At 42.3% G+C, this 25,191-nt stretch overlaps 1 long non-coding RNA gene across 1 annotated transcript; it reads left to right on the top strand.

The window, feature by feature from the left end:
* The first annotated feature begins 838 nt into the window (after nt 1–838).
* LOC118561689 lies at nt 839–20,461 on the top strand. The gene is made up of 3 exons (XR_004930232.1): nt 839–1,125; nt 1,239–1,301; nt 20,096–20,461. It is a non-coding gene; the product is annotated as an uncharacterized LOC118561689 (long non-coding RNA).
* Nucleotides 20,462–25,191: the final 4,730 nt, after the last annotated feature.

A 25,191-nucleotide genomic window follows, 5' to 3' on the forward strand; every position in this document is an offset into this window, starting at 1 on the left:
GCGCCCCGCAGGACGCATCCCACAGTCCCCCATTCCACTAAGTGATAGAGCCGATCAAAGGAGCCCAAAGAGATCGATCTGATGCGGATGCAGATGCTATCTCAAGATTAATATGATCCAGCAAAAGATCTCTATACTGATTAATGCTGAGATTTTCCTTACTTTTCCAATTCATCAGTATAGTTTTCTTTGCGATACATAATGCAGTGAAAACCATGTAAACTATTTTTTTTCCCAGAGGGCTTTCCTCAAAGTTACCCAGCAAGCAAACTGAGGGGAAGGTGAAATTTTACAAATTTCACCTAAATCGGGGTTTCTAGTCAATTTGAAAGTTCTTAGACATATCTGAGTCCAGATGGTTTGTTCAAAGCTGACTGATAAATCCTCTTCTCATTTCATAATAGGAAGAGGTATTGAATCATCAAGTTTAGTCAGTGTCCTGTATGATTTAGACAGTAGTTTGGGGGGTTTTAAATCTAGAAACTCTAATATATTAGTTGGGATTTGTAAACCACCTTCAATATTGTTAAATTTATTTCTAATTATAGATTTGATTTGTTCATATTCTAAGAATTTATTTTTACTAATGCCATATTGCATATTTAATTTGGCAAAAGTGATAAACTCAGTTCTGTCAAGTAAATGTTCCTGGTATTCAATACCTTTAATCTTCCAGTATGTAAAGTTTAACATATTATTTTGTATTATATTGCCCTTCCTAAAAACAATTCATACCTGTAAACAAACTATTTTGTGCCTTATTATACACATTATTTTACCATAGTAAGATTACCTCTCAATTTGATTATGATAATTAACCAAAATACCTCTAAGCAACCTTATGTGGGTGCATATTAAAGAGTCTTAGTGCAAAAGAAAAAAGTGTTTATATCCTTTGAGAAGAACATAAGAAATTACTAATTCTAAGTTGGCATAGCAGCAGCATTTTAGATGGATGGGCTGGATTTATTCCTACAGCTGTTGTCTTTGCTGCACATCAAAACTCCTGATTTTTGCTACATTTGTGAATGTTTTCTGTGGCCTCTATTCCAGCTCATTTCCACCATGTCATAGAGTTGCTGAGGTTCAGACAGGGGACACTATCAGGGATCTTCCTCTCAGCAGGTGAGAGATTACTTCTTTTATATTGATATTTGCAGATTGCTCTGCGTTTATTGTTAGCATCCCCAAACATGAAAAAATAAGCATTTGATTAAATATTTTCTGGTTTGCCACAGTGTTTCAGTTCACCTACACAGCGCTATTTGGTGCTTACACTGCTTTCATCTTTATCAGAACAGGTGAGGTTTCTTTCATTGTTGATTTATTGCCTGCATGTGGATAACTGAAGGTTAAAGATTAATGTTGTACAGAGTAGTTGATCACTCCTGAACACCTACAGTTGGTTCTTAATTAAATGAGTGAAAAGATTCTTGGATAGCTGCACAAAATGAACAATACACACTTTAAATACAATATGTTACCACTCTAAAAACCCTCTTCCTCAAAAGGAACTGATTATCTTAAGTGAACAGATTTCTGAAATTAAATCCAGGAACATTTCCTGATCATTGATTAAAAAAATAGGAATAAATGTTATCAAATTAAATTTTCTTTTTTATTATATACTTGTATTTACACAATACAAATTAAGTTTAAGGCACGAATGTGTCTCTCCACACTGGTAGCATTTCCTATGAGCACTACAATTAATAAAGTAATATTAGTACTAATTAATTACTATAACTGGGGAGGGGCAATGGTTTTTAGTAATTTAAGTGAACATGCGTGTGTTGTGGGTCAATGTGAACATGTATATATTTATATAAATCGGTATAAGCAGATTGTGTGTTTTTGTAGTCTTGCAAGTATCTTATGGATGAGGTGAGTAAACTGCTCTGTGAGTCAGCTTGAATGATCCATGGTTTCCACGAGGCCTTCTATATCTGAAGAGACATCACCCATTGTAGTCAGGTATGGTAGCCATGGAGGTCTGGATAGAATAAGAATTAAGAAGGATAATTGCAAAACGGGAAATACACAGGTTACAATAAATTGAAATATCCATCCATCCATTTTCTGACCCACTTAATCCCTCATGGGGTCGCGGGGGGTGCTATTGCATATCTCCAGCATTCACTGGGCGAGAGGCGGGGCACACCCTGGACAGGTCGCCAGTCTGTCGCAGGGAAACTAAATTGAAATACTTAAAGGTATATAGCCACGTTGTATGCTTATAGAAAAAGACCCAACAAAAAAAAAACACCCTTTGATCAAAATAAAATAAGGTTATATGCACCAAGCGTCCATCCTGATAGTGTATTGATAGTCCTTTTCTGGCCCGCGTATGTGGGAGTCGTTAGACAACCCGTGCCCGGAGTATGCACAAGCAACAATAAACCTAGTAAATTAATTAAATAAAAAAAGTTATGCTTATTTTGGCCATGTTAGAAACAGTCCTCCCGACAGAGACGGATAGAGCTGTGTACGTGAAGGGGCGTAGTGATATTACACAATTGGGGAAAATATTTAGTGCGCCTCATAATCTGGTGCGCTTTATGATCCAAAAAATAACATACAAAAAAATAACTTTAAAATGAAATAAAATCAAAGTGCAAATAAAAACTATACCCCTATATAATATAGCAGTTCCTTAAATAAAATAAGGCTCCCCTTATAGGTGGCTAAAAAATTGTTGTATTCATATTTCATTACTTTGTGAAAACTTTACAACTTTCATAAAGTTTTTATTATGCATTAACGGTGAGCAAGAGAGAAAACTGACCAGTTTCCTAACAAATAGTGAGCCTAATGTGTTCAACTATACAGTTTGTCTAAAGTTGCTCATATTAAACATTTCACACTAAATGATGATTGCAACCACTTCATCAACGTCTTCAGAATCAAGGTTGATATAATCAGACAAAACATTGTTTTGACCCTATCAAACCCTCCACCCAGCACTTCTCCCTGTTCTCCCTATGTTAGTCCAACCCTCAAAGGTTTTGCTGAGGTTGCTCAATTCAAACTCCTCTTCATCGTTCAGAAGAGGAACCTCTCCTCCAGCTCCCTCGACCCCCTTCCAACGTCACTTCTAAAGAGGTGCATTCTAGAGGCTGACATTTTTTCGGGAATCCCACGGGTCACGTGATTGCCATAAGAATCCCCCGGGATGGGAGTCAACGTTAGTAAATCACGTGATTGGGATGGTACAGGATTAAATATCAACGGGAGCAGATGGGAGCGGGAGCTAACCAATATGAGGTTCAGTAAACTAGGATCAATGCCAAAAAATAAAATAAAATAGAAAATAAAAAATCTAGGATCGAGGCCGCCATTTTGTATTTTTTTTCCCCAAAGAAGCCTAAACTATAATGCGAGTCAAAAGAACTACACAACCCAAAAGCCAACAGTGCTTCTGTTTTTAGCCCACGTTCAGGAAAGTCGCAAATATTATCAAACTTCACAAGAGTTGAATGTCACGGTGTTAAACGCCCAGTATGCTGCTTGTAAAACGTGTTTCCTTGACTCATTATCCAAGAATGTGTTTAATGATGTCCTATAGTAAATCCTGATTAGTTTGTGGATATTTTCTTGCAAATGGACAAATACTAATATCCTTGTATTATATTAAACTTTTTCTTTTACAAAAGCGTGGTTTTGAAACATTAAGGTATATTATCTAAATTGTGAAAGTAATGCCTTTATAAATCTCTTGCTAGGTGCATTTTTCTTCAGTTTTAGCCATTTGAAACATAAAAGTAAAGTTCAAAGGAAACTATTACTTAATAAATAAATAAAAGGCAATATTTTACATTTTGTTTATTCAGCTAAGATAGGCATGGTTTATTTCCTTGTTTGTTAGTTTTATTATTTTTTTATTATTATTCCTTTTACTTTAACAGGCCTTTACTACAGCTAAAAACAGGACCTTTATAGAAATTCAGGTTCAATGTATTGCCAGAAAACTTAATGAAGACAACAAAAATGAGGGGGGGGGGGGGGGGGGGGGGCAGAGTCATTCTGAATGGGAGAGGGAGTAATTTTACCAGGAGTGGGATGGGACAAGGCTTTATTTTTTACTCTGGCCCAGGATTGGGACAGGACACACTTTTTTTCTGTGGGAGTGGGATGGGACAGAAGTAAAAATCCACTCCCGTGTCACCCTCTAGTGCAGGGGTCGGCAACCTGCGGCTCTTTGATCCCTCTGATGTGGCTCAGCTGTTGAAAATAATTGTCATAGAGCTGTTTATCTCATGCAGGCAGTCGTCAATGCTGGCTGACGAACACTCATCAGTTGGTGGCTGTAATGCAAACTGAAAAGATGTTCGCTAACCGCCAATAATCTCAAGAAGAAAAACAGGAGGAGGAGGAAGAAGAAGAAGAAATGCTGGCTGACTCGTAGACGTATACGTAGACGCCTCGTTGGGCGGGTTCTGCCTATGCTGCGGATGCGTCAGAGCGTCTGCCATGTTGAATGTGGCAAATCTGCAATTAGACTCAGTCACTTAAACAGTATCAGAGGGACTTTAATTTTAGAATATATTTTCTATTCGTAATATTTTTATTTTTGTAATATTACAAATTTGTTTTCATATCCCTGTGGCTTCATTCTCCTGACTTTATTCTCGTAAAGAATAAAAATAATTAAAATTATCTAACCTGGTCCTATTACTCCAGGACTAAAACAGAATAAACTGTGAATATTCTGGAAATGTGCCCCCTTAATTCTCAAAATTTAATGTTTTTTCTAAAAATATTACCACTTTTGTCTTTTTTACTTTATTCTCCTATGACTTTTTTCTCATATTAATAATTTTATCTCTTTAATACTCCCCAAAAAAGTCTGTTCCTAATCTGTGTCTATACCAGATCTTAAAAGGTTCACACGGTTTTATGAAATAATGAGAACCACAATGTCTACTTTGACCAATTGAGTTATATTTATATAAAAATAAATAATCTGGACATATAGTTATATATAAACACACACCTATTTATAATACTTCAAAATATATATATGCACATCCATATCTAAAAACATGGGCCATTAAAAAAACTCTATTCAATTCTGACTTTAATCTCAGAATTGATAAAAGAAAAAAGTCAGAATTGGATAGACTTTTTTTTTTTAATGGCCCTAATCCTTTTACGTAGTTCTGCCAATCTCTATCAATTAATCTATATATTTTCTTACAAGTATATATAAGCTCAATCTATATATTTCAATGTAAATACTTAAAACATATACAGGGAACATAGAGGTTCACTACTTTCTGTCACATACAATATGGCGGTGACGTTGACGTGCAAACCTGCATCCAATGAGGCGTCTACGTATATAATGTCTATGAGCTGACTGTATGCAGAGCAAAATAAACACGGTAATATTTGCAGGGAACCGGTAAAAACAAAGTCTGGTAATGCAACCAACCTGTTTCATCACCTCAGCCGCTCACACCCGCAGCAGCGCGAGCTGTGCGGGAAGTTCTTCCAAAACAAAGCAGGTATAGTAGCTAAACTGGGCTCCCTTTTTTGTGTTAAAATGACAAAGCGTCCAGGCGACATAAGGACATCACACATGCAGTAACATGCTTCATAGTGATGGATATGCTGCTGTTGTCTGCAGTTGAAAAACCTGGCTTCAAACAATTACTCGCCACTCTTGATCTGCGATATAAAGTTTCGGGACACAAGTTTTTCTCTAACAGCGCTCCCTCAATTGTGCAACGAGTGCAGGGAATCAGTGCAAAATTAACTGCAGTCTGCGTCTTCCCACGCCACAACCTCGGACCTAAGCCCTGCGTCAGCCCCTCAATTGACTATATAGAAAGGGAATGAAACCTGAGGAGTAACTAGTGTACTATTCCCACCTAAATAGGCTATTTTATTTATTTATTTGGTACATTTATTTTGGTCACTTTTCTGGTCACTTTAGTTTATTCTTTGTCAGTATTTAATAACATAACTCAGGTCTCTTAGATTATTTTTCTTTAAAACAAAATCTGTTATGGTTAAAAAAGTTGGTTAAATAAAGATTTAATTGGAATTCTGTGTTTGTGTTCTTTATTAAAATTAAATCATTTAGCAATATCATAAAATGTCCAGGCAGAGCTGCACGTAAAATATGGTTTTAAATATTTTCAATAATTATCGATATCGATCAATATGCATTTTTCTTTATCGATAAGCTTTTTTCTATATTGTCCAGCCCTACGTTTGTTCATTTTCAAAGTGAGGAAAAGCGAACAGTGCTTGGCTCGGGGCTGTGAGCAGAGACCTGCGCGGCCGAAGTCGAGCTTCAGGTACCGCCTGAACGTCAGTCTGGTAGCTCGTCTAATGGGGCTGTTAGCTTGTTAGCTGGTTAATGACAGGAGCTCATTTAGGTATGTAACTTTCCCGGATGTGTTCGGATTAAAAGAAAAGTATTCCAAAAGTACCGTTTATATGGGCTGAATATCAAATAATGCGACCATGACGTGCATTTACTCGCACCAAGCTTTATTCAAAATAAGAACTCTGACATTAGCAGAGTTGATGATTTCCATAAAACAACAGTAAACATTTTGCACTTCGTGCGGAAAAAACAAAAACAAGGGCAGAGGTGCGTTGGTTCTGGTCTGGGTCCGTTTCTGCAAGTGTGAATCGATTTACGCTGACTGGCTTTGTCCTCCTCACATGAGTCAGAGGCTACTGTGAGGAGAATATAAAAATAACAGTGAAGATGAGGTTTGCTGCTGACTCACCGATTCTATTCATAACTTTTATGGACAGAATTTCTTGGCACAGCCAAGGTGTTGAAGGGATCCGTTTTGGTGGCCTTAGGATTGCGTCTCTGCTATTCGCGGATGACATGGTCCTATTGGCTTCATCAGGGCGTGATCTACAGCTCTCACTAGAGCGGTTTGCAGCCGGGTGCGAAGCGGCTAGGATGAAAATCAGTGCCTCCAAATCCGAGACCATGGTCTTGAACCGGAAAATGGTAGAGTGCCTCCTTCGGGTTGGGGAGGATGTGCTACCCCTAGTGGAGGAGTTTAAGTATCTTGGGGTCTTGTTCAGGAATGAGGGGAAGATGGAGCGGGAGATCGACAGGTGGAATGGTGCGGCGTCTGCTGTGAAGCGGGCGCTTTATCGATCTGTTGTGGTGAAGAGAGAGCTGAGCCAAAAGGCGAAGCTCTCGATTTACCGGTCTATCTACGTTCCTACCCTCATCTATGGTCATGAGCTTTGGGTCGTGACCGAAGGAACGAGATCCCGGATACAAGCGGCCAAAATGAGTTTTCTCCGTAGTGTGTCTGGGCTCTCCCTTAGATATAGGGTGAGGAGCTCAGTCATCCGGGAAGGACTCAGAGTAGAGCTGCTGCTCCTCCACGTCGAGAGGAGCCAGTTGAGGTGGCTCAGGCATCTGGTTAGGATGCCTCCTGGACACCTCTTGGTGAGGTGTTCCGGGCACGTCCCACCGGGAGGAGGCCCAGGGGAAGACCCAGGACACGCTTGAGGGACTATGTTTCTCGGCTGGCCTGGGAACGCCTTAGGATTCCCCTGGAGGAGCTGGCCCAAGTGGCTGGGAAGAGGGACATCTGGGCCTCCCTACTGAAGCTGCTACCCCCGCGACCTGACCCCGGATAAGCGGAAAATTATGGATGGATGGATTCATTGGCTACTGGTTCACATTCGGATTGATTTTAAAATTATTGATTCACTTTCTGTTTTTAAAGGTCCCCTTAAATCACATCTTAGCTGCTGTGGGTGCTCTGTGTAAGCGCCGTTGTAAACATAGAGTTGAAGTGACAAAATTGCCGTAACTATTGCTGTGTATGATATTAATAAAAAAGAAATGACTAGATCGGAATGCTGGATCAGCATTGATCATCTGAAATCCAATCCAGCAAATAAGTCAATATCTGAGCTGATATCCGATCCAGGTATCCGATCGGTGCATCTGTATTTGCAAGCAGAAGGTCTTACAAAACAGCTCAACAACCAAACACAATCTTATCTCCCCTGACCCTCATAATAAAATATTGTAGTTGATTATTAAAAAAATTCACATCAAGGGAATGAAAACACCCCCGATCATCTTTAATCTACAGGTTTGTTTATCAATATAGGCCTGTAACCTCATTTGTGACTGTGGCTTACTTTCATCATGCCTTCCTATGGTCTGACTTTCCCTTCAGCTGCGACACTTGAAGCATGCTTTGCGCCTCATGCTGCGTCTTTACGCATGATCCAGCTGCTGATTTTTTTTCTTCCCTGTTTTGAGCTCCATGTGCTTCTAGACTATTAGTTTCTGAATTTTTTTGTCACTTTTCACAGTGACAGGTTTTTGTCATCTAAGTCTCCGCCCTGACCATACATTATATCTCCTCTATTAAGGCTCTCAAGTGCTTAAATACCCGTGCCAAAGGTTTGAAATTGTTGTTCAAGCAGATGTTTTGCTTGTTGTCCGAGTGAACGGAATGATTACTTTCTGCTTAGTTTTCAACCCACTAATAGTGTTAAAGGCCTATTGGAAATAGTGCTTTTATTTAGAAAAGATTCCTGGATCAATGAACACTGTTCATTGATCCACTGATCCACTCCATTGATGAACTGTGCTTTTTTGTTTCCCTTTTTGTGTATCTGCTCTGTCTTCTCTAACCCCCAGTCGGTCAAGGCAGATCACCGTTCACACTGAGCCTGGTTCTGCTGGAGGTTTTTCCTTCCCTTTAAAGAAGAGTTTTCCTCTCCACTGTCGCTTCATGCTTGCTCAGTATGAGGGATTGCTGCAAAGCCATGAACAATGCAGACAACTGAGCACTTCGCTCTCAGACTGCAGGTCTACTGGTGGTTACTAAGATGGCGCTGCGCAGGCAGCAGCCAGTCACATCGGCGGTGTCCCTTCTTTTCCTACTTTCTCCTTTTTATTGTGTTTTCTGGATTGCATGTATATTTTTGAATGCCGCATCGGGTGTTCTGAGCCTGGATGCCCTGAAGAAACCAACTTTTGGGACTCTATTGATTGTATTTTTGTTGCTTTCGGCACATTTCGATGCCGCGAGTGGGGATCCCTTTGTCCGCAACTCCGAGCGTCCCTTGATCTACACGAGGAACCAGCTTCTCGGACTACGTGACTCCTCGCACTGCGGCCCCGTTCATCACCACGCTGAGAAACTATACATCCCCGCAGAAATACGGAGGAGGCGGAGAGGATGTCGGGGCGGGAGGACGAAGCGGAGGAAAGGTTATTTACCATCGGTTGTCACTGGAAACGTTAGATCTTTACGGAACAAGACCGAGGAACTCACAGCACTAACCCGTTTCCAGAGTAAGTACAGAGACGCTAGTATTATGTGCTTCACGGAGACGTGGTTAGATGGATCTGTCCCGGACTCAGTGATCTCCACGGACGGCTTTAAACTTATCCGCGCGGACAGAACTTTTGCGGGGAGCGGAAAAAAGAGAGGGGGAGGGCTGGCGGTGTTTGTGAATGAGAGGTGGTGTAACGCGGCGCATGTTCACGTGAAGCAACAGATATGCTGCTCGGATGTTGAACTTCTCGCAGTGAGCTTAAGACCTTATTACTTGCCGAGAGAGTTCGGCCACGTGATCATGCTCTGTGTTTACATCCCTCCCTCCGCGGACGCCGCCGCCACGTGTGAGCGGATCCACGCCGCTGTAAACAATCTGCAAACACAGCACCCCCGCGCTCTCCTGCTGATCACAGGGGATTTCAACCATGCCTCTCTCCGTTCCACCCTCCCCACGCTCACCCAGTACGTCACGTGTAAAACAAGGGACAATAAAACGCTGGACCTTATTTATGCTAACGTTAAGGACGCTTACACCTCTGCCCCCCTCCCCCCTCTGGGACGCTCAGACCACAACCTCGTCTATCTGCTCCCCCATTACATTCCACTGGTGAGGAGACAAAAGGCACAGAAGAAGTCAGTGAAAGTTTGGTCAGACGAAGCCAGTGAGAGACTGAAGGACTGTTTCAGAACCACAGACTGGAGCATGTTTCAAAGCTCTCATGGAGAGGACATCAACAGCCTGACTGAATGCATCACTGACTACATGAACTTCTGTGTGGAGAGCATCGTGCCTACACGACGGCTACGATGCTTTCCAAACAACCCCCGCTGGGTGACCCCTGAGCTGAAAGTCCTCCTGAACCAGAAGAAGAGGGCTTTCTACTCAGGGGACAGAGAGGAGCAGCGTAGAGTCCAGCGGGAGCTCCAGTGGAAGATCAGGGCAGCAAAGAAGGATTATGGGAAGAAGATGGAGGAGCAGCTGGCACAGAACAACGTCAGGGATGTGTGGAGATGTCTGAAGAACATCTCCGGCTTCGGGCAGAGGACCAGCAGGGCTGCAGATGGAGACACCAAGACTGCAGATGAGTTGAACTCATTCTTCACTCGGTTCGACTCCCCCCACACTGGCCCCCTCCTTGCCCTCAACTCTCCACATGTCTCCAACCACCAGCGCTCCAGAGACCTACCATCCCCCCCCACCGCCACTCCGATCAACGACTGAACATCCACACCTTCAGCCCTACCTTCCTCCCCCCTCACAGTCACACCAATGCAGGTGAGAGGACAGCTGACGAGGCTGAAACAAAGGAAAGCCTCAGGACCAGACGGCATCCCCCCCAGGCTGCTGAGGACCTGTGCAGATGAGCTCTGTGAGGTCCTCAGCTACATCTACAACCTGAGCCTCAGCTTGGGGGTGGTGCCCACCCTGTGGAAGACCTCCTGTGTGGTACCGGTTCCCAAAACGCCGCACGCCAGGGAACCGGCCGACTTCAGACCAGTCTCCCTGACCTCCCACCTGATGAAGACCATGGAGCGCCTCATCCTAGCTCACCTGCGCACTGTGGTGAGCCCCACCCTGGACCCGCTGCAGTTCGCCTACCAGCCCAACATCGGAGTAGAGGATGCCATCATCTACCTGCTGCAGCGGGCGCTAACCCACCTGGAGACCACCGGGAGCGCTGTGAGAGTCATGTTCTTTGACTTCTCCAGCGCTTTCAACACCATCAGACCGGTGCTACTGAGGGGGAAGCTGGAGGACGCTGGGGTGGACAAACATCTGGCTGACTGGACCATGGACTACCTCACTGACCGCCCTCAGTACGTGCGGCTGCACGGCTGTCAGTCAGAGGTGGCACTCTGCAGCACCGGGGCCCCCCAGGGCACCGTTCTGTCTCCGTTTCTCTTCACCCTCTACACCTCGGACTTCACCTACAACACGGACAGCTGCCACCTTCAGAAGTTCTCTGATGACTCGGCCATTGTGGGCTGTGTGTCTGAGGTTAACGAGCTGGAGTACCGGTCGGTCATCATGGACTTTGTGGACTGGTGTGAGAAGAACCATCTGTGCTTAAACACCAGTAAGACCAAGGAGATGGTGATCGACTTCAGGAGAAGACCCCCACCTCACTCACCTGTGAACATCCAGGGGCAGGACATAGAAATTGTGAAGAGTTTCAAATACCTGGATGTTCACGTCAACAATAAGCTGGACTGGACACATAACACCGACGCCCTGTATAAGAAGGGCCAGAGCCGGCTCCACCTCCTGAGGAGGCTGAGGTCCTTTGGAGTGAGCCGGCCTCTGCTTAAAACCTTCTATGACTCTGTGGTGGCCTCAGCCCTCCTCTACGCTGTTGTCTGCTGGGCTCCTGGCAGTGCAGAGCGGGACAGAAAGAGACTGAACAAGCTGGTGAGGAAGGTCACTTCTGTCCTGGGCTGCCCTCTGGACTCTGTGGAGGAAGTGGCTGAGAGGAGGGTGTTGTCCAAGTTCACATCCATCATGGACAACACCTTCCACCCCCTGCACCAGACTGTAGAGGAGCTGAGCAGCTCCTTCAGTGCAAGACTTAGACATCCTGTCTGTAAAAAGGAGCGCTACCGCAGGTCATTTATTCCTGCTGCTATAAGATTTTACAATGCTGCACTGTAACTGCAACTGTGACCATAACTGTAACAATTAATGTGCAATAACCAAGGTGCAATAATCTATTTAATACACTGTCCTACAACCCGTGCAATAATCCTGATGTAGTGACTTGTGCTGCTATCACCACCTGAACATAAGTCAGCCCACATGTATGTATGTATGTATGTACAAATGTATACAATGTATATGCACATACATACGCGTAGGTGCGTATGTAAGTAGGCGCATAGATATATGTATATATTTAAGTATATAGATATGTTTGTTTATATATATATATATATATATATATATATATATATATATATATATATATATATATATATATATATATATATATAGACCACTAAGAATGTAAATGAGACATCATATGCCCATTCCTATTTCCTTTTTTGTATTTTTTGGTATTCTTTCTGATCCATTGTATATATGAAGATTCACTGTATATAACTGAACGCACCTTCCCTACTCTGCACCTTCTTGTATGAGCCGATGTGACGAGTGAATTTCTCCATTGTGAGATCAATAAAGACTATCTTATCTTATCTTATCTTAATGGGAGGCAGATCCGTTAGTTATCAGGTTTTGGTCCGTGAGGCAGACACCATGTCTACTTGTAAGACTAAACTTAAAACTTTCCTTTTTGACAAAGCTTGTAGTTAGAGTGGCTTATGTTACCCTGATCTATCTCTATAGTTATGCTGCTATAGGCTTAGGCTACTGGATGACATCAGGGTCTATTTTTCTCACTCTACTAAGTTCTACTGTTATCCAATTTGCATTGCTTGTTGTCATTTCAGCTTTTAACTTTTTGTTCTCTCTCTTTTTTTCGTCATAGTAGGTACACCTGGTCTGGTGTTCTGTTAGCTGTGTCAACATCCAGGGAAGACAGATCACCCGCTATTACCATCTAATGTAGAACAGATTACTGGATCAATGTGTGCATTTGTGCTTGTTTGTCTCTCTTGTTGTGTATCTCCTCTGTCTTCTCTAACCCCCAGTCGATCGAGGCAGATGACTGTTCATACTGAGCCTGGTTCTGCTGAAGGTTTTTCCTTCCCGTTAATGGGGAGTTTTTCTTTCCACTGTCGCTTCATGCTTGCTCGGTATGAGGGATTGCTGCAAAGCCATGGATGACACAGACGTCCCTGTAGCTCTAAACTTCTTCAGGTGGAGTGAATGCTGCTTGTCAAGACTTTGATGCAATCAACTGGGTTCCCTTATATAGGATTTTATTTGACTAATCTGTATATTCTGACCCAATCTGTATAATCTGATTTATTAATTTGACTTCGGAAAGTGCCTTGAGATGACATGTTTCATGAATTGGCGTTATATAAAAAAAATCTAATTGAAAATTAGTTATGTATTGTAATCCCAGATACAATGAGTATAGACATAGCTTTTCAAGTTTTATGCCTCATTGATTCCTAATGACAGTAGAAAAAAAATGCTATTTGGAAGCGGATTGTCAGGTCCCAGCATAATTTATCCTGCCGTATTGAGGTGGGTGTACTTTCTTTTTTACATTGGTGCGATGCCCGCAAGAATAAACAGTTGGAAATATGTCTAAATAAAGACTGTAAAGGTCTCATTTAGAGGGACGAGGAGGAATAAGGGGTCTGAGCTGACTCCCCCAAAGTTACAAGTACCTCAACATGCCCCTTAAAAGTATGCACCTAAATTACGTGTGACTTTAATTATGCGCACCTGAATCAAGTGCAATGCGACACAGCATCCCACCAAAGCACTGCTCGTTCTATGTCAAGATTGATCAAAATTGCAAAATAACCTTAACTTTTAGATTGAATTAATTTACTAGGTTTATTGTTGCTAGCGCATACTCCGGGCACCGGCTGCTTAAAGGCTCCCACATACTTGGGTGTATTGTGCACATACTGTGAGGTTGGCGGCGGCCACGCTGGCTCTCCGTGGACGTTTTAGCCTTCGTAATTGAGCGTACTGTTGCCTACATTTATTGTGGCAAATTCCTACAATTTCCACACTTTCTGCCATTGGGACGAACCGGCGAATGGGTGGTAAAATGTGTGATTAAAATTTTACATTAACAATCCAGAAACAGCGGACTAAGTGGTAAATCCCGAGGGGGTGGGCTGTGTGTTTACATCAGCAAACAACTGGAGTAAAAATGCTAGATCTGTCGGCAGATACTGCTCTCCGGACATCGAGCATTTGACTGTTAACTGCAGACCTTTATACCTGCCCAGGGAGTTTACTGTTGTTAGCATCACTGCTGTTAGCACCAGCGCTAATACTAAAGAGGCTATGAGTGTTCTGTATTGGACTATGACTGAGACTATGACACACGGAGGGTGTTTTCATCATTGCTGGGGATTTTTCCCAGACCAATATGAAGACTGTTCTTCATTTCAACCAACACATGGATTTTCCAACTCGGGGAGAGAACACTCTGGACTTAGTTTACACCAATATAAAAGACACATTCAGAGAAGCCCCGCACCCCCATCTCGGCTCTTCAAGCCACCTATCTGTAATGCTAATTCCTGCATACAAGCCCCTGCTGATAACAGCAAAACCCACAGTGAAGCAGGTGAGGGTGTGGACTGAGGGGGCCATTGAGGCACTCCAGGACTGTTTTGAGTGCTCTTACTGGGACATGTTCAAAGCTGCAGCAACAAGATCAACATTGATGAGTATGCCATGACTGTGTCAGCCTACATCCACGACATCATCACCACTAAGAACATCATCACCCGGGCCACCAATGACCCTGGATGACTGAAGAGGTTCAACAAACGCTAAGCGCACAGAACTCAGCCTTCAAGTCTGGCGACAAGGAGGCACTGAGGGCAGCGAGAGCCAACTTGAACCGTACCATCAGGTTAGTGAAAGGGATCCACAGTTGGAAAATCCAGGATCTTTTCCACAAAGCCAGCAACACCAGGAGCATGTGGCAAGGCATACGGGCGATCACAGACTACGACACACCCTCCCCCTAGGTGGGTGCAGCTGATGCTGACTTCCTTAACTTACTAAATTACTTTTTTGGGAGGTTTGAGGCACTAAACAGCACTCCAGCAGGGAAAGTTGTTCCCCATCAGGAAGAGGAGGCACTCGGCCTTGACATAGTCAACGTGTTGAAGACTCTGCGAACAGTCAACCCGCGGAAGGCCCCAGGCACTGACAACATACCTGGGCGGGTGTTCAGGGAATGTGCAGGTCAGTGGGCTGGTGTTTTCACAGACATTTTTAACACCTCGCTGGACCAAGCCACAGAGCCAGCATGCTTTAAGTCTGCCTTCATCATTCCGATGCCAAAGAAACCTCAAGTCACCTCATTTAATGACTACCGGCCTATTGCACTGACTCCGATCATGATGAAGTGCTTTGTAAGGCTGGTAAAAGAAGACATCGTCTCCAGACTCCTCCCAACATTCGACCTGTTCCAGTGTGTCTACTGGCGGAACCGCTCCACTGAGGATGCTATCTCCTCCGCTTTTCACCTAAGCCTGGCACACCTGGAGGAGAACACTGCCCATGTGCGGATGCTGTTCCTGGACTTCAGTTCAGGGTTCAACACCATCATCCCACAGCATGTGGTAGGAAAACTGGAACATCTGGGCTTCAGCACACCCCTTCGCAACTGGCTGCTAGACTACCTCACCAACAGGCCTCAGTCAGTACGGGTGGGACAGAACACCTCTGATGTCATCACGCTCAGCACAGGCTCCCCTCAGGGCTGCGCCCTGAACCCCTTGCTGTTCACACTGACACATGACTGCGTCCCCAGGTTCACCACCAATCACATCATGAAGTTTGCAGACGACACAACGGTGGTGGGCCTCATCAGAGACAACGACCAGGACTACAGAGAGGAGGTGGAGCAGCTGGTGGGCTGGTGCAGAGACAGCAGCTTGATCCTGAACGTGGAGAAGACAAAGGAGATCATCATCAACCTCAGGAAGAACCGGCCTCGCCACCCTCCACTGCTCAACAGCTCAGCTGTGGAGGTGGTCATCAGCACCAAATTCCTGGGGGTGCACAACACAGACGACCTCAATGATCAGTGACCCCCATAACCCCACCATGGACTGTTCTCTCTGCTGCCCTCTGGGAAGAGGCTTTGAATCATCCCCTGCAGGTCCACCACGTGTTCAGTAAATGCTAAACTCATTCATGATTTTCTTCAGCGGACAAAAAAATTGCCATTAGTGGCAAGTTTGTCCATTAAAGCTACAATGTACTTTCTAATCCCCCAGCATTAGTCGATGACTTGGTCATCGACTAATGCTTGGTTGAATAATAACTACTGGTTGTGTTTCATTTACCAAGTTTATTTACCAAGTTTAATTTTGTATTGGTGAAAAAACAAACAAAACAAATAAAATAGAAATAGAAAAATAACATAAAATACACAATGACATAATTTATGTGAAATTCCAGCTGAGTGAAATGGGGTGTGTATGCTGCACATTTGTGTGCTTTTACCACTGCTTAACTTTTCTCTCGCGCTGTCTTTTACAAAATGCATTTTGGATTTTATTGCATTTTGCGTTGATAATGCGGTTTCAATTATGTTTTTTTACATTTTGAATCCCGATTTTATTACATTATTATATCAATCAATCAATCAATTTTATTGGTCAACTGCAATTTGCACTGCAATCGAAAATTCAGTTCCAGTACAACCGTCCATCACATACACTTAACAAACATTTTGGGGGAACGATTAACTGAGGCCTTGCGTTGCCAGGAACGCAGCCAGTCGGCCGCTCCTACATGAGCGCAAGCCGTTAGGTGCGTTCCTCCAAACTGCCCCAGACCCCGCTTTACACGGGGTCCCCAGGCGCTGCCCTTGAATCTGTTGAAGAAAGATTAACACTGAGGGAGTGGAGGGAGATAAAAAAGACAGGCGCTGCACAATTTGTGTTTCCACACAAAATGTGAAGCATCCGACAAAAAACCTCATTTGCACGAAAAGCACAAGCAATGACGAGACACATATATGCAGAAAGGTAAACATTTGAGTGCTGGTCGGGTAAAGTTATCTGTATTTGTGAGCATATTTGTGTCTGGGTGCATGTTGTGTGGAAATCTGTATGTCCATAAGGGCCGTCCCTCCGGCAAGCAAGTGTCCTTGATGGAAAGTCTATCACTTCGCAGCTCCAGCTTGACGCCTCCACAGATGTCAGCAAGGAAGGTGGGGGGGCAGGGGATTTGTGCGATGTCGCCATAACAACTCAGGGAGAATTTGATAGTGGTGTTGTGATATTACCGCCAGGATCATCAAAATAATTGATCTCAGAATGAATTCTGAACAGTGGAAGGGTCACAAAGGAATTCCACTCTGCCCGTAACACGAGACTCTCAAGGCTTGGACGGCCCTTTCTCCCAGCAGGAGGTCAGCTGTGAGCCCTCCTAACAGATAAGATACAGCACAGACAAAGAGCCCAGATCACTTCAGCTTCTTCTGCAGACCTGTTCAGCTCCACTACAGCTCTCAAGGAGAGGGGGGAGCCATGTGACTGAAGGCCTCCCGGAACCATCCATGGGGCCTGGAAGAGGCCGCGAGCAGAAGGGAAAGAGCCTTTCTGAAACTCAGTTCCTCCCTGGCATAGGGAGAAACTGCCACCCGATTCAAAGATAAGTCTCTAACTTCTGCTTAAAACAGATGCCGAAGTGAAGGAATCCGTCTATGCCAGCTTTGTTCTGCTTTCTCAGCGCACCACAGACGGAGCTGGTTCCAGGCAACGCAGAGCTGAAAAGCCGGCACAGAAGCAACGTCCCCATGCCGAGGAGAGATCTTCTTAAATTGTGACTGCAACCGGGGTCAGAGTCTGCCTGGAGGACCAGGCCTCCGACCCGACCACGCCGTTAGCCACATGCTGCTGCAAGGCTAACGCTAGCTGCCAAGAGCCAATCGCTAGCCCGCTAGCGCTAACCAACAACTTCTCTTTCAACGCCCCTTCCGTGAATGGCCAAACTGAACAGAACTGAAAAGGACAGGTTTGGGCAGCGGTCTGAGGGTGAAGAAAAAGGTTTATTGGGAAAATGTTTGTAAACCGTGGTGTTTAGAACAAAGAGCTAACCGGTAGCTCGCGCTAGCCAAACTGCTATTAGCCTTGCTAACATCCGGTTTCGGACCCCTAAAAAGGAGTCCGTTTTAAAGCGTAAAGCGTAACTGTTCTGCTCTGCCATCCTCCGATGGTGTTATAAGCCTTATTCCCGCATCAATATGGTATATTAATGCCGGTTTTCAAGGCAATTTCGGCAACTTTATGTCATAACCTCTTAGCTACCGAGTTGCTGCAGCGACCCCATGCGCCCGGAGGGAGAATCGCATTAACAAACTCGGTCGTAAGGGTTTAAATGATTTTACAGGACAAACCGGTCCTCAGAATATTATTTTAACAAATAATGTTTTGTTCAACTTGGACTTTGCATTGTGAATGGATTGAAATATATGGCAAATGTTTTAACTCCATTCCATGTTTTTGTTAATCAGATCTGCAGTGAACCAGGATTCACTGAAGTATTCTGATTATGATCAACCACTTTTGTTTGTCTTTTGTTTTGTTTTGCATGTAAATAGTTCCTTAGCTTAGCTTCTTTTTATCTTCATTTTGCTTAGTAGTTTAGTTAAGTTTCACTAGCCTAGTAGAGAGGGTTTCTTAATCGAAATATTGTGTTAATTCAGGTAAACAGCATTACATAGTGATGCTCTCTGGATGTTCATTTTATTTCTGTTATTAAATTCTTGAACTTGAAAAGAAGCTGTCACTCCTTTATTCTATGTGTGTGCAGGTTTTGCTGTTAAAAGATCGCTAGTGCTCGAATTCATCCCTTTCAACCGTTGTCTTGATATCAGCTTAAGAGCTGATCATCACCAGACAATACTTAACAGACAGAGAGTTATTTATGAAACATTAAATAACTTTAAACAGTGTATAATTGCACAACAGTGGGGAGTCTGATTTGAAAAAACTGAATTTGTTATGAGAACAAGCTGAAACCAACTTTTCTGTCAGCCTTAGAGTCTTTTCGCCGCTGGCTTCAGGATCCAATATTCCAATAATCCAATCGATGGGCTAGTAACGTTCACACTTCCAGGTTTTATCCCATCTCACCTCTGTGTACCACAACCGCGGTCAGCTTATCAAGCCGTCCGTTTTGTTCATTCAACGACCTCGTGATCGCGTTGACTGCCGCTGGCAGTCTCATCAAGGCCATATTGACCGCCAGCAGCTTTTGAAGGTGTTGATACATTAAATATCCTCCGAGGCCAAAAAAGAGGAATCCAAGTATCGTAAATCCGAATAAGTAGACATCTTCGACGTCCTCAACAGAATTGAGAGGCACACCGTGGACCATTTCTGCCACGGGTCCAAGATGTATCCTGCAAAAAAAGTTCCGTCGGGACAGGCACTACATAACGCAGCGTTACAAACATTTTTTTTCTCATGCTGGCCACCACCAACAGACTTAAAGGAGCAATAATAAATTTACTGTAAAATTTACAAAAATCATTCTCATGGATGGAAGTAACATTCCCTATAAACAAGTGGTCCTCTCCATCAGCAGAGTCTTAGTCAAGTTTTTCTCCTTTCAAAATTACTGTTACGGTCCAGAACAACTTCAGAGCTTACTTCCTGGTTCTTGAGCCAATCATATGAGAGTTCCCAAAGTTCCCAAATCAGAGTACAGCATTTGGTATTTTATCTTGGTAAAAGAGCAGCAGTCTGCAAACATGGAAGCCAGTAAGAGAAGCAGACCAGAAATAGAACAGAAGACATCATATATCTATCCTGTGTAAGTAAAAATTCAGTGGTGTTTCACAGCAGCAGTTGTTGTGTATGTGTTGCTTCGATTTGAACCACTAGGTGTCATTATTTATTGCTGTATTAGGAAGTGTTAAAAACTATGATACTGTCTAATATAATTTATTGATTAGGAAATTAAAATTGCTGATAAATTGCTGTAATTGGATGGTTATTTTTTTAGAAATTTACATCACCCAAAAATTTAACATTGTATTTTGCAGTGTCTTTCAATACAGACAAACACACAAAACAGCTTGTATAAAAACACTTGTTAACATTAAGTGCTGTATGTTTTTATAATAATTTCTGTCCACTGATGTTTTTCACTGTATTTAAACTGTCTTTTTCAGGTCACCTGATGGGTCCGGTTCTCTGTCACTCCTTTTGTAACTACATGGGTTTCCCAGCCATCAGCACTGCACTGGAGCACCCCCAGCGCCCCATCAGATAACAGAATTCATGCTATGTGTTATGACATATAATTTCCCTTAATGCCATTTGTCCCCCCTGACTGCACAATGACATTTTAGGCAGGAGTTTTGTTATTTCTGGCTGCACAACCCTTCAGGACTAAGCACTGCTGTAGCTGCATTCAACAACAGAAATATATCTGGGGTAGAATGTTAAAATATATCCACTGTGTAATTTGCCAAAATTGTCTCGGGTGTATATTATGCATTATTTTAATTTTTATGGTTTGATTTTAAACAGCCAGTATTTTTTTCTATTTTTGTAAAGCAGAAGTTCCATCTTTAATATATACTAAATATACAGTGCTATTCAATACATTTGAATATCATTGAAAAGCATATTTAATCCAGTTGTTCAATTCATCAGTTGAAACACATTATATAAACCCCTTTTCCATTGCCACTCAAAGGCCTAGGGCTCTTCAAATCCATGTAGAATTACCATGCGTTACACATTTGTAATGTGAAAATGAAGCAAGTCTCCTCTCTGCTGTTTTTGCTCTGACTGCATGCAGGGCTTTCAGGCAGCTGCCTGTTCCTGTGAGACAGTTCTGAGGGATGTAAGATGGGACTCACAGCAGCTGCCTGTGCCTGTGAGACCGTGTTGAGGATTGGTTGAAAGGCAGTCACTAAGTAGGCAACACTGGACTGTCGTCTCTAGTTTTCCTTCACTGCCACAAGCAGCGCAACACACAGTAGCCACTAGTAGCTTTATGCACTAGCACAGGGATTCCCAAACATAGCGAATTGTGATCCCTAAAATAACATTGCCAGAGACTGGCGAACCCCTATTTGGCAGGTTGGGGGGAGTAGTGGGTTTTTTTATGTTAATGTTTTGGAAATTCCGAGAATAAAGTCATAAAATTGCGAAAATAAAGTAGAATTTTATGAGAATTCCAAAAAAAACGCTTTCTTCCCCCTGTGTTAAAATAAGGTATATTGAGCTCTTGTGAAGTTATACTTTGGTATCAGTTTCACAAATAAGGGAATAATTATCATTTGTAGCATCAAATTCAGCATCAAATAATTATGACTATTAGGACTTTCAAATGATTGAGCAAAGAACTTTAACTTTGTTTTTGTCATTTACAAAACAAAATTGTATTACAGCCATTGTTGATTAGAGAAAGTAAAAAAAAAATGGCCACAGAGAATTAAATTTCTACAAAATAAACATAAAAAATTATTGAGATTAATTTAACCTATTTGAGAGAGAAACAATTTCTGATGTTGAATGATCGAAAATTTTGGAGAATTATTTTGTTCTACGATTGTTGTGGGAGTTTTGGATGGAATATTAAACAATAGTAACTGAGTTCCCATCTTTACTAAATGACGAGACGGTGGTATAACGTTCCAGCACTTTTATTGAGAAACACAGCAGAGATTCACATAGTTGGAAAGTAATCGCACCCCACGGTTCCGCTGCAGTCTCTGTCTGCCCTGTCTCTGTCTGTCTCACTTTCGGGCTTCCCCTAATACTGCACCGTGGCCTTCCCATGAGACAAAACAAAGACAGTCTATCGTAAACAATCAGTATCCCTCAGCAGCTGCAGCATTTGGCCTTGCAATCAGAAAACAGTGGATCTTATACACAGACATCAGGTCTCCAGGCCTCCTCTGTCCGAGTGGTGTGAGGCCATAGTGACTTCAGAATAATAATTCTTATAACATTCCTCTCTTTTTTTTTTTTTTTTTTTGATGATGGCGTCGTCAGCATCAAGACAAAACAAGATGACCCATCACTTGAAAATGTGAACAAAGCACAGAGGAACCATTTCTGTAACCTCGTAAAGTGGGACCCAAAGGGTTCCCGTGTTGGAACCGGGTAGTGCTGGAACTTTTAATACAGATCAACATGAATGCTTCATAGAGCTTTAACACACAAGATCAAAGATTTAGCTTTTGTCCACAATTTAGGATTCATCTAATTAGGTAAGGCCTGTTTTAGGTACCTATGCGCACATTATTTTAAAATTACATTAGACTATGGTAAGCTAAACCCTGTTCATTAACCAAGGTCGAATCCGTCTACTCTTTACCCACCCTGAATACCCTCCTACTCCTTTCTCCACTCACCCCTACGATGGACAATAATCCACCACTCCAAACTTATAACACCAGGAGCAAAGGCAGGAGAGGTTCAGTGCGTGCAGGGGAACCTCCAGAAAACGCTACCCCTATGGGGCAGTAAAAACTGCAAGGCCCCCTCCCAGGGAGATCTGCTCTCGGCCAATCTGAGCCTGAAAACCCTGTATTGAATCTAAGTGTTAACATTACCAGCTAATATTAAAAGGATCTTTAGAGCCAATCCGATCCTGGTTCTTCCTATATCAAATCAAAAGGTGCATAAACCATAGATCCTTGTGTGTCTGAAGCAAACAGTTTCCATTTTTTACCCCATAAAACCATATTGATCAACATGATGTAACATTAAAGTGTAGATCTCATAACACAAAAAATCAAACATGTGAGTCAGTGGAACAGAGCAGTTAAACAAACAGCAACACAATATATGAGAAGAGTCCTAAACGTCAAGAACGCAAAGTTAAGGAAGCCTTCAGGCCATTCAGGCACAAGGCAGAAAATAATCTAATCGCGCTTAGGGTCTCTTCAGGCAACTCCTCCCGTTGAAGAATAAGGAATCAGAGTTCTCTGGCTTCTTCATCCCCAGTCCTCTTCTTGGTTCCTCCTCTCAAGCTGGACGATTGAGCTGGATGGTAATAAGCGTTCAGTTCTGGATGGGCACTGAGCATTTTATTTTGCATTTCTCTCTAATAAAACACTTTGTGAAGATGGTCTGCAGACACGAGTCCTTGTTCCCACTAGAGAACAGAAACAAGGTGTAATTAGTGTTCTTATAAAAAAAAACCCTTTCATGTGTCATTTATTAAACATTCTCCAAGCACTTTCACATTCAAGATATTTCTGTGCACAATTATTTAGCTTTCAGAATTCTGCAATTTAATTATTAGTTAAAGGAGTAATCTTTAAGTTCAAATGTATCTGCAGTAAATTCATAATAATTCTCAACAGAATGCTTTCAATGTGTGTCTTAACTGTTGTTGTCTGACAGTTGAAGTTCTCTGCAACATAATTTCATCAATATATTCGTTTCATGACATTTCCCATTTATTTTGAAAACCCAACTGAGAAAAAGAAAGACTTTCCATGTGAAAGCCTTTTCCCTCTCTCCCTCTTTTTTTTTTTTTTTTTTTAAAGAAAGCGAGGTGCTGTTCTGCACAGAAAAGACAAAATATTTATACCATGCTGTTACTGTTCAAGGACGCCATGGTTCTACAAACAAAGCAATGAGAGAGAACAGGAGCTTTTGAAAACGCTCTAACATTGTAGAACAACTAAAGCTACTTAAGCAAATCAGAATTAGTTCCCAAATTAATCCTAAAATAAAGTAAACCATACATGTGATTATTTATTTTCTTAAACTGAGGATTAAGGACTTTTATTAAGAAGTTCTTGGGTGAACGCGTCTCTGCGTTCCTATTTGTCTAGGCCTCTGCAATCTGATCTATGATCTATGTATTCTGAGTGCCTGGTCAGGAAAGGTTAAGGTTCTCTGAAGCTTTCTGTTTTCAGCAACCCTGAAAACCCAGAACCCTTAGGTGTCAGGTAACCTGTGGGACCACCTCGTCGTCTCTCTGGTTCCACCAGCTGTGTCAAGTCCACAGCAGCTCGTCCCTGGGTGCCATGCCCCAGGGGTCTCCACACCGCCCTGTGTGGAATGTCTCTCATTGTAAGGATCTCACCTTATGTCCCGTTCAAAACAGGAGTTCCAATGTGGGGTGTCTTTGCTGCTTTAATGTTCCTCAGAGAAAACCTTCATTCATTGATATCACCTTCAAGCTGTTACCCTTTTATCATCACAGCCCCCCAACCATCCTGACCAGATCCAAAATGTCCCCATAATTTAATCTAATTAAATTAATCTTACTTATTTTTTTGTATGTAAGACGATAACCATTAAATTATCCTGATCTAAAAGCTGTCAGGTTAAAGGTTTGCTAAACTCAGTGTTGTGTTTTTTCCCTTAGGATGTTTAACTGGTTAAAAAGACTATTGAGTTATTTGTGTTCTAGTTGAAAGATATTAAATCTCCATAAATATTGTACCCATTTTACACTGATGCTTTAATCCTAAATTTACCCATGTTAGTTAGTAGGATGTGTCATTATGCTAATTTTATTGCAACATTATCCATTTTAGCCAGTAACCTTTTCTTTGCGTTTTATTGAAGCCTGCCGGATTGGCAGAAATCAGCTTACTCTAAGATGTTCATTAAATGAAACTAATTAATTCATTTATTTATTTAACTGTTGATATAATACCCACTTAATTTATTAAGTTGCTCCATGATTCCATCAAGGTGCTTCTTTAAAAATTTTCACCTTTACATAATCTTAATGTGTTTCGTAATGTGTGTTTTGTTTTAATTGTGTACAACAAAATCTGAAGTGAAATGCATGAAGTCGTGTCTGCAGAACTCATCTGTGTTTGTTGTCAAAGGTTGTCCGATGCCTCAGTCATAGTCCTTCAATGTCCTTTTCCAGTCCAATGTCTAAATTCAGCAGCCCAACATTCTCCTTCTCATCAACAGTCCATCCTCCAGTCCTCACGCCTGCAAACAGAATGAATTCTGCCAGCATTTTTTGCCAAAGAAAACGCTCCATAGGTTGAAAAGAAATTACAGCAAAACAGTCACAAACATTTTAACTACAGTGTTCCCTCTAACATGACAAACATAAAAGAAACAAAAGGATAAAAATTAAATCAAACTTTGTCTCTGACAAAATAAAACTCAAAACTGGATCAAGCTGAAGTCAATGACATCACCTTTAGTCCTTGTCCCAAGGATCAGCCCCATGGCACTGCGGCACTGTTTCTGCATTCTCTCGCATCTGAGAATGTCTAAAATGAGACTAAATCTCTATGTTAGCACAATCCTATCATATTGACCA

The sequence above is a fragment of the Fundulus heteroclitus genome, unplaced genomic scaffold (assembly GCF_011125445.2).
Source record: "Fundulus heteroclitus isolate FHET01 unplaced genomic scaffold, MU-UCD_Fhet_4.1 scaffold_703, whole genome shotgun sequence".
In the NCBI taxonomy this organism is placed as follows: Eukaryota; Metazoa; Chordata; class Actinopteri; order Cyprinodontiformes; family Fundulidae; genus Fundulus; species Fundulus heteroclitus.